The sequence below is a fragment of the Myxocyprinus asiaticus genome, chromosome 49, assembly GCF_019703515.2.
Source record: "Myxocyprinus asiaticus isolate MX2 ecotype Aquarium Trade chromosome 49, UBuf_Myxa_2, whole genome shotgun sequence".
Taxonomy (NCBI): domain Eukaryota; kingdom Metazoa; phylum Chordata; class Actinopteri; order Cypriniformes; family Catostomidae; genus Myxocyprinus; species Myxocyprinus asiaticus.
The window spans coordinates 1,207,420-1,223,992 of record NC_059392.1 but is presented as its reverse complement, the minus strand read 5'-3'; the positions used below and the strand labels follow the sequence as shown (position 1 = coordinate 1,223,992).

Genomic DNA, 16,573 nt, shown 5'->3' with positions numbered 1-16,573 from the left:
TGCATCTTAAAGTATTTTTTATACGCAAAACCCTTTCCACAATTATCACACGTGTAAGGCTTTACTCCAGTAAGGATTATTTTGTGCATCTTAAAGTAGTTTATATACGCAAAACACGTTCCACACTTATCAAACGTGTAAGGCTTTACTCCAGTACGAATTATTTTGTGCATCTTAAAGTAGTTTTTATACGCAAAACCCGTTCCACACTTATCACACGTGTAAGGCTTTACTCCAGTACGAATTATTTTGTGCATCTTAAAGTAGTTTTTAGGCGCAAAACCCTTTCCACACTTATCACACGTGTTAGGCTTTACTCCAGTACGAATTATTTTGTGCATCTTAAAGTAGTTTTTATGCGCTAAACCCTTTCCACACTTATCACACGTGTAAGGCTTTACTCCAGTACGAATTATTTTATGCATCTTAAAGTAGTTTTTACACGCAAAACCCGTTCCACACTTATCACACGTGTAAGGCTTTACTACAGTACGAATTATTTTGTGCATCTTAAAGTAGTTTTTATGCGCAAAACCCTTTCCACACTTATCACACGTGTAAGGCTTTACTCCAGTACGAATTATTTTGTGCATCTTAAAGTAGTTTTTAGGCGCAAAACCCTTTCCACACTTATCACACGTGTTAGGCTTTACTCCAGTACGAATTATTTTGTGCATCTTAAAGTAGTTTTTATACACAAAACCGGTTCCACACTTATCACACGTGTAAGGCTTTACTCCGGTACGAATTATTTTGTGCATCTTAAAGTAGTTTTTATACGCAAAACCCGTTCCACACTTATCACACGTGTAAGGCTTTACTCCGGTACGAATTATTTTGTGCATCTTAAAGTAGTTTTTATGCGCAAAACCCTTTCCACACTTATCACACGTGTAAGGCTTTACTCCGGTACGAATTATTTTGTGCATCTTAAAGTAGTTTTTATGCGCAAAACCCGTTCCACACTTATCACACGTGTAAGGCTTTACTCCGTTACGAATTATTTTGTGCATCTTAAAGTAGTTTTTATACGCAAAACCCTTTCCACACTTATCACACGTGTAAGGCTTTACTCCAGTACGAATTATTTTGTGCATCTTAAAGTAGTTTTTATACGCAAAACCCGTTCCACACTTATCACACGTGTAAGGCTTTACTCCAGTACGAATTATTTTGTGCATCTTAAAGTAGTTTTTATGCGCAAAACCCGTTCCACACTTATCACACGTGTAAGGCTTTACTCCAGTACGAATTATTTTGTGCATCTTAAAGTAGTTTTTATACACAAAACCGGTTCCACACTTATCACACGTGTAAGGCTTTACTCCGGTACGAATTATTTTGTGCATCTTAAAGCAGTTTTTATACGCAAAACCCGTTCCACACTTATCACACGTGTAAGGCTTTACTCCGGTACGAATTATTTTGTGCATCTTAAAGTAGTTTTTATGCGCAAAACCCTTTCCACACTTATCACACGTGTAAGGCTTTACTCCGGTACGAATTATTTTGTGCATCTTAAAGTAGTTTTTATGCGCAAAACCCTTTCCACACTTATCACACGTGTAAGGCTTTACTCCAGTACGAATTATTTTGTGCATCTTAAAGTAGTTTTTATACGCAAAACCCGTTCCACACTTATCACATGTGTAAGGCTTTACTCCAGTACGAATTATTTTGTGCATATTAAAGTAGTTTTTATAGGCAAAACCCGTTCCACACTTATCACACGTGTAAGGCTTTAATCCAGTACGAATTATTTTGTGCATATTAAAGTAGTTTTTATAGGCAAAACCCGTTCCACACTTATCACACGTGTAAGGCTTTAATCCAGTACGAATTATTTTGGGCATCTTAAAGTAGTTTTTATACGCAAAACCCGTTCCACACTTATCACAATTGTAAGGCTTTACTCCAGTACGAATTATTTTGTGCATCTTAAAGTAGTTTTTATAGGCAAAACCCGTTCCACACTTATCACACGTGTAAGGCTTTAATCCAGTACGAATTATTTTGTGCATCTTAAAGTAGTTTTTATACGTAAAACCCGTTCCACACTTATCAAACTTGTAAGGCTTTACTCCAGTACGAATTATTTTGGGCATCTTAAAGTAGTTTTTATACGCAAAACCCGTTCCACACTTATCACAATTGTAAGGCTTTACTCCAGTACGAATTATTTTGTGCATCTTAAAGTAGTTTTTAAACGCAAAACCCGTTCCAAACTTATCACACGTGTAAGGCTTTACTCCAGTACGAATTATTTTGTGCATCTTAAAGTAGTTTTTATGCGCAAAACCCTTTCCACACTTATCACACGTGTAAGGCTTTACTCCAGTATGAATTATTTTGTGCATCTTAAAGTAGTTTTTATACGCAAAACGCGTTCCACACTTATCACACGTGTAAGGCTTTACTCCAGTACGAATTATTTTGTGCATCTTAAAGTAGTTTTTATATGCAAAACCCTTTCCACACTTATCACACGTGTAAGGCTTTACTACAGTACGAATTATTTTGTGCATCTTAAAGTAGTTTTTATGCGCAAAACCCTTTCCACACTTATCACACGTGTAAGGCTTTACTCCAGTACGAATTATTTTGTGCATCTTAAAGTAGTTTTTATACGCAAAACCCTTTCCACAATTATCACACGTGTAAGGCTTTACTCCAGTAAGGATTATTTTGTGCATCTTAAAGTAGTTTATATACGCAAAACACGTTCCACACTTATCAAACGTGTAAGGCTTTACTCCAGTACGAATTATTTTGTGCATCTTAAAGTAGTTTTTATACGCAAAACCCGTTCCACACTTATCACACGTGTAAGGCTTTACTCCAGTACGAATTATTTTGTGCATCTTAAAGTAGTTTTTAGGCGCAAAACCCTTTCCACACTTATCACACGTGTTAGGCTTTACTCCAGTACGAATTATTTTGTGCATCTTAAAGTAGTTTTTATGCGCAAAACCCTTTCCACACTTATCACACGTGTAAGGCTTTACTCCAGTACGAATTATTTTATGCATCTTAAAGTAGTTTTTATACGCAAAACCCGTTCCACACTTATCACACGTGTAAGGCTTTACTACAGTACGAATTATTTTGTGCATCTTAAAGTAGTTTTTATGCGCAAAACCCTTTCCACACTTATCACACGTGTAAGGCTTTACTCCAGTACGAATTATTTTGTGCATCTTAAAGTAGTTTTTAGGCGCAAAACCCTTTCCACACTTATCACACGTGTTAGGCTTTACTCCAGTACGAATTATTTTGTGCATCTTAAAGTAGTTTTTATACACAAAACCGGTTCCACACTTATCACACGTGTAAGGCTTTACTCCGGTACGAATTATTTTGTGCATCTTAAAGTAGTTTTTATACGCAAAACCCGTTCCACACTTATCACACGTGTAAGGCTTTACTCCGGTACGAATTATTTTGTGCATCTTAAAGTAGTTTTTATGCGCAAAACCCTTTCCACACTTATCACACGTGTAAGGCTTTACTCCGGTACGAATTATTTTGTGCATCTTAAAGTAGTTTTTATGCGCAAAACCCGTTCCACACTTATCACACGTGTAAGGCTTTACTCCGTTACAAATTATTTTGTGCATCTTAAAGTAGTTTTTATACGCAAAACCCTTTCCACACTTATCACACGTGTAAGGCTTTACTCCAGTACGAATTATTTTGTGCATCTTAAAGTAGTTTTTATACGCAAAACCCGTTCCACACTTATCACACGTGTAAGGCTTTACTCCAGTACGAATTATTTTGTGCATCTTAAAGTAGTTTTTATGCGCAAAACCCGTTCCACACTTATCACACGTGTAAGGCTTTACTCCAGTACGAATTATTTTGTGCATCTTAAAGTAGTTTTTATACACAAAACCGGTTCCACACTTATCACACGTGTAAGGCTTTACTCCAGTACGAATTATTTTGTGCATCTTAAAGTAGTTTTTATACGCAAAACCCGTTCCACACTTATCACACGTGTAAGGCTTTACTCCGGTACGAATTATTTTGTGCATCTTAAAGTAGTTTTTATGCGCAAAACCCTTTCCACACTTATCACACGTGTAAGGCTTTACTCCGGTACGAATTATTTTGTGCATCTTAAAGTAGTTTTTAGGCGCAAAACCCTTTCCACACTTATCACACGTGTAAGGCTTTACTCCAGTACGAATTATTTTGTGCATCTTAAAGTAGTTTCTATGCGCAAAACCCTTTCCACACTTATCACACGTGTAAGGCTTTACTCCATTACAAATTATTTTGTGCATCTTAAAGTAGTTTTTATATGCAAAACCCTTTCCACACTTATCACACGTGTAAGGCTTTACTCCAGTACGAATTATTTTGTGCATCTTAAAGTAGTTTCTATGCGCAAAACCCTTTCCACACTTATCACACGTGTAAGGCTTTACTCCATTACGAATTATTTTGTGCATCTTAAAGTAGTTTTTATATGCAAAACCCTTTCCACACTTATCACACGTGTAAGGCTTTACTCCAGCACGAATTATTTTGTGCATCTTAAAGTAGTTTTTATACGCAAAACCCTTTCCACACTTATCACACGTGTAAGGCTTTACTCCAGCACGAATTATTTTGTGCATCTTAAAGTAGTTTTTATACGCAAAACCCTTTCCACACTTATCACACGTGTAAGGCTTTACTCCAGTACGAATTATTTTGTGCATCTTAAAGTAGTTTCTATGCGCAAAACCTTTTCCACACTTATCACACGTGTAAGGCTTTACTCCAGTACGAATTATTTTGTGCATCTTAAAGTAGTTTTTATGCGCAAAACCCTTTCCACACTTATCACACGTCTAAGGCTTTACTCCAGTACGAATTATTTTGTGCATCTTAAAGTAGTTTCTATGCGCAAAACCCTTTCCACACTTATCACACGTGTAAGGCTTTACTCCAGTACGAATTATTTTGTGCATCTTAAAGTAGTTTTTATACGCAAAACCCTTTCCACACTTATCACACGTGTAAGGCTTTACTCCAGTACGAATTATTTTGTGCATCTTAAAGTAGTTTTTATGCGCAAAACCCTTTCCACACTTATCACACGTGTAAGGCTTTACTCCAGTATGAATTATTTTGTGCATCTTAAAGTAGTTTTTATATGCAAAACCTTTTCCACACTCATTACATGTGTACGGTTTCTCTCCAGTGTGGATTCTCATGTGTTCCTCAAGGTGTTCTGTACGTATGAAACTCTTTCCACACTGACTGCAGGTGAAAGACTTTTTGGCTTCTTTTCTGTCAGTATTTTTCTGTGTGAACTTGTTTTCAGTCTGTGAAAGTATTTCCAGCTCCTGACTTTCCTCCTTCACTTCCATCAGGTGTACAATGAACATATGAAATCATCAAAAATTTAATTCAAATGGAGACAAATGTGCAAATACAGGAAAGTGAAGCAACAGATTCAAGTATGAACTTTCATACTACTGTTGATGTGCTAAAGGTGCTACTTTTCTTGTAGACTGATGGGAATATTCACAGCATTTATCAGTGTATTATTGTATGGTTGTTTTAGCGCATACTTAACCCTTGTGCGACCTTCGGGACATTTTTTTCTTTTTCATTTTATTGATCATTTTGTCTGTGTTAATGCCAATGGCATAAATTTTGCCAAAGGTGTGTATTTTTGGGGGAGTTTTTATATTTCAACCTCAGTTCCTATAATACATCTATAATACACTGTGTACACAAAATAGTTACACTCAGGACCTTCAGGACAAAAATGTCCCCACTGAAACTGCAATATTTGATCCCAGTGCCATTAAAGCATAAATTCATGAATTCTATGATATGCTTTCATTCCGGAGCCCCGAGTTCAAAATTTTCCACCAGATGGCGCAATTTTTCATGTTTAGCTTATGGAGCAAATACAGGTAACACTTTATTTTGATGGTCCCAAATAGATATTTAACTGACTATAAGTGACTTATCAACTGGCTTGCTATAGCTAGTAAACAGTGGTTCAACAAACATTCATTAGCCTGTATATAGATCTCTATTAATGACCTACTTACACTATTGTTGAGAACATCAGTTCATTAAAAGGTCATTAATAAAGATCTATATACAGGCTACTGAAAGTCTACTGAAAGTTTGTTGAAACACTGTTTACTAGCTATAGCAAGTCAGTCGATAAGTCACTTATAGTCAGTAAAATATCTGTTTGGGACCATCAAAATAAAGTGTTACCCAAATACATGCTTTTTCCCTATTCTCTGTGTGCTGTATTATAGAGCACTGCAGGCCAACTGAATAAATGATGCAGCTAAAATTGTGTGGGTGTGTTGGTATTTATGTCAAAGTGTGTTTTGTATGTGAGTATTGAGAAATTTGTTTGTGTGTGTGAGAGAGAAAAACAACAGTGGCATTATGTAAACAAATTGCCATTTAAAGGGTTAAAATCCTGAAAATGAATGAATACTTGGTAGTTATGATCAGCACTGATGTTGGTTAAAACAATTAACTCATTGAAAGTGAAAAATAATATTAATATATAATATGATTATGGCAGTTTTTGACGCAGACATTTTTGTTCTCTAAGGACCTCTGAGTATTTTATTTTTATTTTTTTATTTACACACAAGGGTTAATGTAATAAACATATACTGTATAAAATGCTCTTTATAACCAATCAGAAAAATCATCCATGTGGATGCAGCAGAGCTTTTTGTTTAATGACCGATTCATTTAGTTTGTGATCGAGTGTATCAGTATATTTAGTTTGTTCGAGAACTCGTTCTGAATCAAATGAACGACTGACTGCTTCAGTGAAGAACGGATTCATTCAGTGGGTCAAACTAGGATTGCAAATAAAAAAAAAACATCCTTAATTGACAGTTGTTAACATTAATGAATAACAATTGATTATTCATTAACAATAAAAATTATAAACTGTTAGTGGTGTACATCTTGAATCTCAAAAAATACAAGATAAATATTTTTCTTCAATCAAAGCTTATTTATACAAAGTTTGATGTTCGACTGTCCAACTGTTCTAATGAAAACCTCTCCGATTTTCTCAACATAAGAGAAAAATTCCTTTCTGTAGAAGGAAATGTGAAAACATGAAACAGCCACCAAAGTATGTGCATGTAGCCCACTGTTTAACTATCATTTAAATACATACACTTAAAAAATGCGAGTATTATTTCCTCTAAATATATTTTCAGTTCATAGTATTTTAATACTGTACAATCAGGCTGTTTAGTATGAATACGTGATTTTTTTATTTACAAGATATATATGTATATTAGAGTTTATTAAAACTCTCACGTTGTATATAATAACCGGCGGATCAACACTGCTTGTTGTCATGTTGTACTTTAAAACACTATCATGGTGTATGCTGTAAACATAATGTTCATTTATAGAGAAACGTTCTGTCATTACATTGAGCCCGCTTCATCTTTACAAGTAAGAAAGTTTCGGATACACTTTTGTGTTTTAGACAGAACGTGACATGCAGTGCGCAAGCGGAAGTGTAGTGCGCCCTCTAGTGGTGGATGACTATAAACAGTCTTTTCTCCATATGCTGGCATGATTACCGAACGCATTTGTGCTTAATTTATAAATCGACGATCAACAAGTGTAATCAATTTATGATGAATAATCATCATCGATTCATCATTAACATTCCTTGGTCAAACCAATGATATACACCTTTACAGTCCGCACAAGAATACTATTGGCTCGTGCTATCGTCAGTCTTTACAGGCAAGAAAATCCACCAAAGTATTCTCACGCTTCAAACTAGAGCTCATTGACTTCAAATGGGAGAGATGTCAGTGAACTAGAAATATGAGTCAGGGGATGGAAGTGAACGACAACGATTTGTTCACTTAAAAGATCTGTTCAAAAATACTGAATCGTTTAAGAACAAAACATCACTATTTGATATCTTCCTTTCTTTTGACTGTTAGAATTTACCGCTCTCTAACTTTTTCCTCTTTTGGAGAGTCGTGGAAATGTTATTGTGGGTTTTTTCCTTTAACTGTTGCAGCAACGGGAACGTAAGAATTATATTTGCAGTGGCTCCCATTCACCACTATAGACGTTTACTCTGCTATTAGGACTGCATAATTAATAAACAATAATCGAGTTCTCAATTTCAGCTGCTGCAATTCAGAAATCATGAAAACTGTCAAGTTACAGCACTCCATTTAGATCTGCTCCCATTGCATCAAAAGTTTTTATTTACAACATATTTTCTGTCCGTTGTGTGTAAAAGTTTAGGAGTTTAAATGAGTCTAACATAACAGTAAAGACAACATAGTCCTTCAATCTCTGTCTATAAGTTTTTCTTAACTCTTTTGTTCAAGCAATATAGTAATTCAGGAACAGTTATCAGCTGGTTTTGGATTTGTAGCTCACATATAAAATATACTAAGATGCCACACACAAAATAAGTATTTAAATTTACAATTATTATTAACTTTTTATAATTCATTCATCTAATGTATATTATTCTAAATGTATGTTTGTCATTAGAATAACAAGAGAATTCATCAACAATTATGATTTTTGTCATAATCGTGCAGTGGTACCTGCTATAGTTTACTGCTGCATTCAAAACCTGAAAATATGATCCATATTCAGTATTAACAGAATATGTGACATAATGATAAAAGTGCATCTATGACACAACATTCCTACATAAAAAATGATCTGTGATATATGACTTTCAGTAGTCTATCTTCTTATAAAAGCGCTATTGAATCCCGATTATGTTAAATAAATGAATTTACAAACCTGTTCTGAAAGTCAGATGATCTATGAAGAACGTCACAGTCCAGGATCGGGTCAAATGTTGAAGATGAAATCCAGATAAATCAGTAATCCATGTAAGAAGAACGGAGTCCTGTTGACAAAAGAGAAAACATGATCCACTCTGAGAGATTTCAGACAACCCCTCCTTTTCTTTTCTTTTTCTTCCCGCCAAATCCGAGAGGAGAGTACGAGCCTCTTAAAGAGACAGTACACTGTGTTGATCAAACCATCCTTAACTTTAAATCTCATGCAACTTTTTCTGTGTAAAAATACGTCCTTTTATCCCATCTTAATATGCGGATACAAATAGCTGCTGTGATAAAGTTATTCCCACACTCATAGCACACATGATCCTTCTCATGCTGTTTGGAAAAACACTGTATTATAATTATTAAGGGAATAAATAGAAGAATAAAAATGTGCAGACAAATAAAATTTACAAATAAATACTAAGATTTATACCTCCTAGATATCAAAATTGGTGAAGCTGTATTTTACCTCAGTCTATTTGCACAAATGAAATGTGCATTTACAGGAGATCTCAGTACATTACCATGATGAATTAGGTGAAAACATTGAACTATTGGCATGAAATAAAGAGGCTTTTCAGCCTGATGGGCCTTTTATTTCTGTTAGGCTATTGACACTAATGAAACACGACTTTCAGAATAATTAGAAGAGACCTGACTTAATTCTGTGGAAATTAAATGAACTTAAATGTTTTCTTTTATATGCAAAATGGCCAAATTATTTTCTAAGAAAGTTCATAAAACAACTCAATTTTTAGAAACAAATAGGCGGTATACAGTCAGCAGGACACTTGTATTCATTCATTGTCGTGAATGATAAATTAAAAAGTCCGTGAACAGCGACACCTGCTGGTGATGAACAGACAGTGACTGAAACATCGTCAAGACTTTTATTTATACAATACAAAACAAATCTAACAGGCCTTTATATCAAATGATGTTCCCCATACTGTTAATAACTAAACTACAAAACATTTAAATCATGAATATTTGTAACGGGTATAACTAATAAAAGAGAATATTATTGTTATTTCATGGTTAATATGTCATTGGCTCCTGTAGTTTGTTATGATGCAGTACCGAAAGACTCCAGTAGGGGTTGGGGCGAGCATGGAGAGTTAATAACAGGCACACGGGTTCCCTTCTCCCACTCTTATAATACAGTGATCGAGGGAAATGCAACAAGTGTTTGTCTGTTGTGTCTGTGCTTTAAACTATCCTTTTCAGGGAGACTACATTTGGAGGCACCGCTGGGATGGTCGTAGTGAGGTTGGTGTCCTGTATCGGAGGAAGTCACCCCACATCAACCATTCTGCCAAACTGACCCAGGTGGTAGACAGCACAGTGTGTCAGCTACGGAAATGGTGGGAGCCCCGTCCGGCCCGAGGTGCATCCTGAGGTGCTTTATTCACTAGGGAGGTAACACTAGGGAGGCAAGGCAAAATACAAACCAATAGCCCAACCCATTACTCATCTGCCAAGATGGAGTCAGAGATTGAGAAATTGCAATTTGAGATTAAAGGATTGTTATTTCAACTCACCATTGAACAGTTGATGCAAGTAAGTGACTTTTTGAAAATATCAGGAATTGACAGGGAAAAGATTGCTGATAAAAGCCGAAGTTCTCGTTTCATACATCAGTCAGCATGTTGACCGTGATGAAGTAACTGAACTCGAAGATGAGGTCATGGGAACTGTTGAGCTTATTGGACATTATCAAAGGCATGCCAGTCTTTCGTGCAAACACCAAAGAGAGAGAGGTTAAAGTAGATGATGAACAAGCCAAATTAATGAGAGAATTAGAGAGTTTAAGACTGGCAGTCCAACAGAAGTAAATTGAAATGCGTGACTTGACAACAAGGGAAATGAAAAGCAGAGGTGATGGTGAAATGTTACAAAGAAACCCACCAACAACCCAGGTAAATAGCCTCACATGGTGGAAAGACTATAAAATCTCAAGCCAGATTGGTGAACCGGGACAAAAGGACCGACTCACGTTCTCAAGTTTAACGCACCAGATAGAGAATGTGACCATTAGACTGGTTGGCAGTGCTGCAGAATTTCATGTTCCTATGCTCGTCATGAAGGGCAACTGACAGCCTCGTCCTATAATCGGCTTCAATGTGATTGAGCATGTTGTGATCAACAGTCAAACAAAGGAAGGAAATGTTGAGGATGAAAAACTAATCAAAACGGTGACTAAGGCTTTTCCTAACTTGCAATAAAAAAAAAAAGTGGTCGCTATCGGCACTGTGCAGCCCGTTGCGTCTGTGTCCACTTAGTACACCCTTGCACACACACTCACCTGTTGAAGTAAGTAGTATTGAGATTGAACATGCTAAAAACCAGGAAGCATTTGCAGACCTCTGGGACCCCCCGATTGATCTCAACCACCTAGAAGATGAAAAGAGACAGATAGTTCGTGAGATTCTGCGGGAAGAGTCAGGCTGTTTTTCCCGATGTGATAGCGATATAGGCTGTATTGAAAAGTTGCAGCTCAAGATTTCCTTGAAAGACCAAGAACCAGTGGCACAGACCTACATGTCAGTCCCCAAGCCCCTATATGAGGAAATGAAAGATTACTTGCTTGACTTAATAGCACAAGGGTGGATAGAGAAATCCCATTCTGCGTATGCTTCCCCGGTAGTGTGCGTCAGGAAAAAATGTGGTTCTCTCCGCCTGTGTATTGATTATAGGGAGTTAAATCGCAAGACACACCCTAACAGGCAGCCAATCCCTAGAGTCCAGGATGTAACGGATGGCCTTGGATGTAACACTATGTTCTCGTTAATAGACCAAGGAAAAGCCTATCACCAGGGTTTCATGGCAAAGGATAGCAAGCACTTGATGGCCTTCATGACCTTCTGGGGATTGTATGAATGGGCTAGGATACCCTTTGGGCTTATGAATGCGCCAGCTGCTTTTCAGCACTGTATGGAGGAGTGCCTAGAGGGTCTCCGTGATAAGATCTGTGTTCCATACTTAGACGATACACTTGTATTTAGTAAAACATTTGAGAGTCATGTCGAAGCTGTTAGAAATGTGCTACAGAGACTGAGGCAGTATGGGATCAAATTAAAACCCAGTAAATGTGAGCTATTCAGAACTGAGATTCGTTACCTTGGAAGGATAGTGTCTGCCGAAGGAAATAAAATGGACCCTGCCGACACTGCTGCCATCATGATTCCGAAAGAGAAGAAACCAAGTACAGTTGGTGAGTTGAGACAGGTGATGGGTTTATTGAGTTACTATCGTCACTACGTGAAAGACTTTTCCCGCATTTCTGGTCCCCTGTATGACTTAACTAAAGGGCCTGCCATGGCAACAGAGGAGAAAGGTGCCCAAAAGCTTCACCCAAAAGGGAGGACATCCAATAGAATGAGAAATGTAAGCATAGTGCCATCGCATACACGCATTGAATGGACTGATACCCATCAACAGATTCTTGAGAAAGTGGTAGATCACCTGGTTCAACCCCCAGTTCTTGCATTCCCAGACTTTTCTAAGCCATTTGTGTTACACACAGATGTTTCTAACAAGGGACTTGGAGCTGTTTTATATCAGCAACAAGACGGGAAGCTCGGTGTAATTGCATATGGATCACGGGCATTGTCAAAACTGAGAAAAACTATTACCTCCACTCAGGTAAATTGGAATTTCTTGCTCTTAAATGGGCGATAACTGAGAGGTTCCATGTCTACCTTTATTATGCACCCTTCTTTACAGTCTACAGTGACAATAATCCATTAACATACAGGTGCATCTCAATAAATTAGAATGTCGTGGAAAAGTTCATTTATTTTAGTAATTCAACTCAAATTGTGAAACTCATGTATTAAATAAATTCAATGCACACAGACTGAAGTAGTTTAAGTCTTTGGTTCTTTTAATTGTGATGATTTTGGCTCACATTTAACAAAAACCCACCAATTCACTATCTCAAAAAATTAGAATACATCATAAGACCAATAAAAAAAAAACATTTTTAGTGAATTGTTGGCCTTCTGGAAAGTATGTTCATTTACTGTATATGTACTCAATACTTGGTAGGGGCTCCTTTTGCTTTAATTACTGCCTCAATTCGGCGTGGCATGGAGGTGATCAGTTTGTGGCACTGCTGAGGTGGTATGGAAGCCCAGGTTTCTTTGACAGTGGCCTTCAGCTCATCTGCATTTTTTGGTCTCTTGTTTCTCATTTTCCTCTTGACAATACCCCATAGATTCTCTATGGGGTTCAGGTCTGGTGAGTTTGCTGGCCAGTCAAGCACACCAACACCATGGTCATTTAACCAACTTTTGGTGCTTTTGGCAGTGTGGGCAGGTGCCAAATTCTGCTGGAAAATGAAATCAGCATCTTTAAAAAGCTGGTCAGCAGAAGGAAGCATGAAGTGCTCCAAAATTTCTTGGTAAACGGGTGCAGTGACTTTGGTTTTCAAAAAACACAATGGACCAACACCAGCAGATGACATTGCACCCCAAATCATCACAGACTGTGGAAACGTAACACTGGACTTCAAGCAACTTGGGCTATGAGCTTCTCCACCCTTCCTCCAGACTCTAGGACCTTGGTTTCCAAATGAAATACAAAACTTGCACTCATCTGAAAAGAGGACTTTGGACCACTGTGCAACAGTCCAGTTCTTCTTCTCCTTAGCCCAGGTAAGACGCCTCTGATGTTGTCTGTGGTTCAGGAGTGGCTTAACAAGAGGAATACGACAACTGTAGCCAAATTCCTTGACACGTCTATGTGTGGTGGCTCTTGATGCCTTGACCCCAGCCTCAGTCCATTCCTTGTGAAGTTCACCCAAATTCTTGAATCGATTTTGCTTGACAATCCTCATAAGGCTGTGGTTCTCTCGGTTGGTTGTGCATCTTTTTCTTCCACACTTTTTCCTTCCACTCAACTTTCTGTTAACATGCTTGGATACAGCACTCTGTGAACAGCCAGCTTCTTTGGCAATGAATGTTTGTGGCTTACCCTCCTTGTGAAGGGTGTCAATGATTGTCTTCTGGACAACTGTCAGATCAGCAGTCTTCCCCATGATTGTGTAGCCTAGTGAACCAAACTGAGAGACCATTTTGAAGGCTCAGGAAATCTTTGCAGGTGTTTTGAGTTGATTAGCTGATTGGCATGTCACCATATTCTAATTTTTTGAGATAGTGAATTGGTGGGTTTTTGTTAAATGTGAGCCAAAATCATCACAATTAAAAGAACCAAAGACTTAAACTACTTCAGTCTGTGTGCATTGAATTTATTTAATACATGAGTTTCACAATTTGAGTTGAATTACTAAAATAAATGAACTTTTCCACGACATTCTAATTTATTGAGATGCACCTGTATGTTCTGTCCACAGCTAAGTTAAACACTACAGGAAGTAGATGGGTGGCAGAATTGGCTGACTTTAACTTTACTATTAAGTACCGCCCAGGCAAGAAAAACACAGATGCTGACTTTATGTCTAGGATGCCGTTAGATGCAGAAACACTGCTGGATGAATACACAGAGGAAATCTCATGATGCAGTAGGAGCTGCTGTACAGTCGGTAGGACTACAGTCAGAGATGCCTGCCACGTGGTCAATGGCCATCTCTGCTGAGGATTCATGAGCCTCTGAGTGCTGTCGTGGCCTCCCTAGCACCAGCACAGATCCAACAAGATCAGGAAGATGACCCACATATTGGACCAGTGTTGCAGTGTAAGTTGTCCGGAGGAAAGCCATCGCGTTGCAAGCTGAAAGACTTCAGCCCACAGAGTCATTGTTTAGCCAGGGAACTGGACAAGCTGGAAGTGGATGAACATGGAGTCCTATGGAGAAAAACGGCACACAGAAAACAGCTGGTAATACCTGACAAACATAAGATCACAGTGTTGAGAGAGCTGCATGACCAAATGGGACATCAGGGTACAGACAGGACAATATCTTTGATTAGGGATCACTTCTTTTGGCCATATATGCAGCGTGAAACAGAACAGCATGTGATGAGTTGTACGTGTTTAAAACAAAAGAAACCCAGCCATGAAACTAGAACACCTCTCATAAGCATCACCTCAACACATCCATTCAAACTTGTGTCAGTGGACTTCCTCCACCTAGACAAATGTAAAGGTGGCTATGAATATATTTTAGTGATTGTGGATCACTTTACGTACTTTGCGCAGGCGTACCTGACCACATCGAAGTCAGGCAAGGTAGTAGCGGAAAAATATTCAATGATTATGCTCTCAAGTTTGGCTTTCCGATGCGCATTCACCACGATCAAGGGGGTGAGTTCGAAAATCATTTCTTTTCACAACTCAGCAAGTACTGCAGTGTGGCTGGCTCGAGAACAACCTCTTACCACCCACAGGGGAACGGCCAGGTAGAGCGTTTTAATCGAACCTTGCTACAGATGCTGAAGACCCTCACAGACATAGATAAGACCAATTGGAAGAACTCTCTGAATAAGCTTACATTTGCTTACAACTGTACACGCACTGAAGTGACAGGGTTTTCCCCATTCTACCTCTTGTATGGCCGCTCTCTGAGATTACCTGTCGACATTTTGTTCAATCTTCTTGGTGATACGGATGGAGGCAGTCACCAGAATTATGTGGAACGATGGAGACGTGGAATGCAAGAAGCATACACTATTGCAAGGGAAAATGCTCACAAAGCTGCCCAGAGAAATAAGAGAAACTATGATGGCAAAGTAAAGAGCACAGTACTGAGTCCTGGAGACCGTGTGTTAGTCTGGAATCTGTCTCCGTATGGAGGACCTGGAAAATTGAGAAACAACTGGGAGGACTTAATTCATGTTGTTGTCAACAAGTGGGTAAAGATGTTCCTATCTATGAACTGAGACCTGAACATGGAAAAGGGAGATCAAGAGTTATGCACAGAAACCTCTTATTACCATGTGATCACTTACCATTCGAAACTCCCACCTGTAAAACTAAAAAGAAAAGATGCCAGACCAGCTAAAGTCAGAAGAGAGTTGGATGGATAGGTAGAAGACGATGATGAGGATGACTATTATTTCATGGACATCCAGCTAGCACAGGAAGTGGCTGAATGTGAAGAAACACCCTAATTTGAAAGGCATGCAGTAGAAACAACAGAGCTCAATAGGAATGATGATTGTCTCAGTCAGGATACACCAGCCAGTAACTCACCTGGTGTAGGGGAGGATTTAGTTGAAACTGACACAGTTGAGGAAATACCACAGTTCTCGGGAAGCAGTGATGGAAGTGAAATGGAGCCTATGCCTAAGCGACCACAGAGGGAACGTAGACCACCAAAGATCTTTAGATATGGTAAAATTGGGTCCCCCTCTTGTTATGGCCTTACTGCACACCGTTCCATACCATACCTCAAGTGTGGACAAATCAGTTGCAACCTTACTATCATCAGCCTGTGTGCTCTTATGGAATGTAAGTTCAATATTCTTTTGATAGTTGAGTAGACCCACAATGACTTGAAACAAAACTGAGTGTACCAAAAGAGTTCCAGTCTGTAACCAATATACACAATATGTTGAATTGCATTGATATATTGATGTTGGATTGAAGAGACAGTTGAATGTATCAAAAGAGTTCCAGTCTGTAACCACTATACTGAGTATGCTTGAGAAAATAGTACTTTTTTACTGAGGTATTGATGTTGAGAACATAAAAAAAGGGGGGGGGGGGGGTCCCACTCTTATAATACAGAGATCGAGGGAAACGCATTAAGTGTTTGTCTGTCGTGTCTGT

The 16,573-nt window shown here is 38.2% G+C and overlaps 1 protein-coding gene and 1 pseudogene across 1 annotated transcript in view; both read right to left on the bottom strand.

Annotated features, from left to right (window-relative positions):
* Positions 1 to 16,573, bottom strand: part of LOC127438050 (zinc finger protein 234-like) — a 173,643-nt pseudogene that overhangs the window by 78,202 nt on the left and 78,868 nt on the right.
* The window catches only part of LOC127438602 (gastrula zinc finger protein XlCGF26.1-like), an 85,077-nt gene that overhangs the window by 41,986 nt on the left and 26,518 nt on the right, over positions 1 to 16,573 (bottom strand). The gene's annotated exons all lie outside the window — the stretch shown is intronic.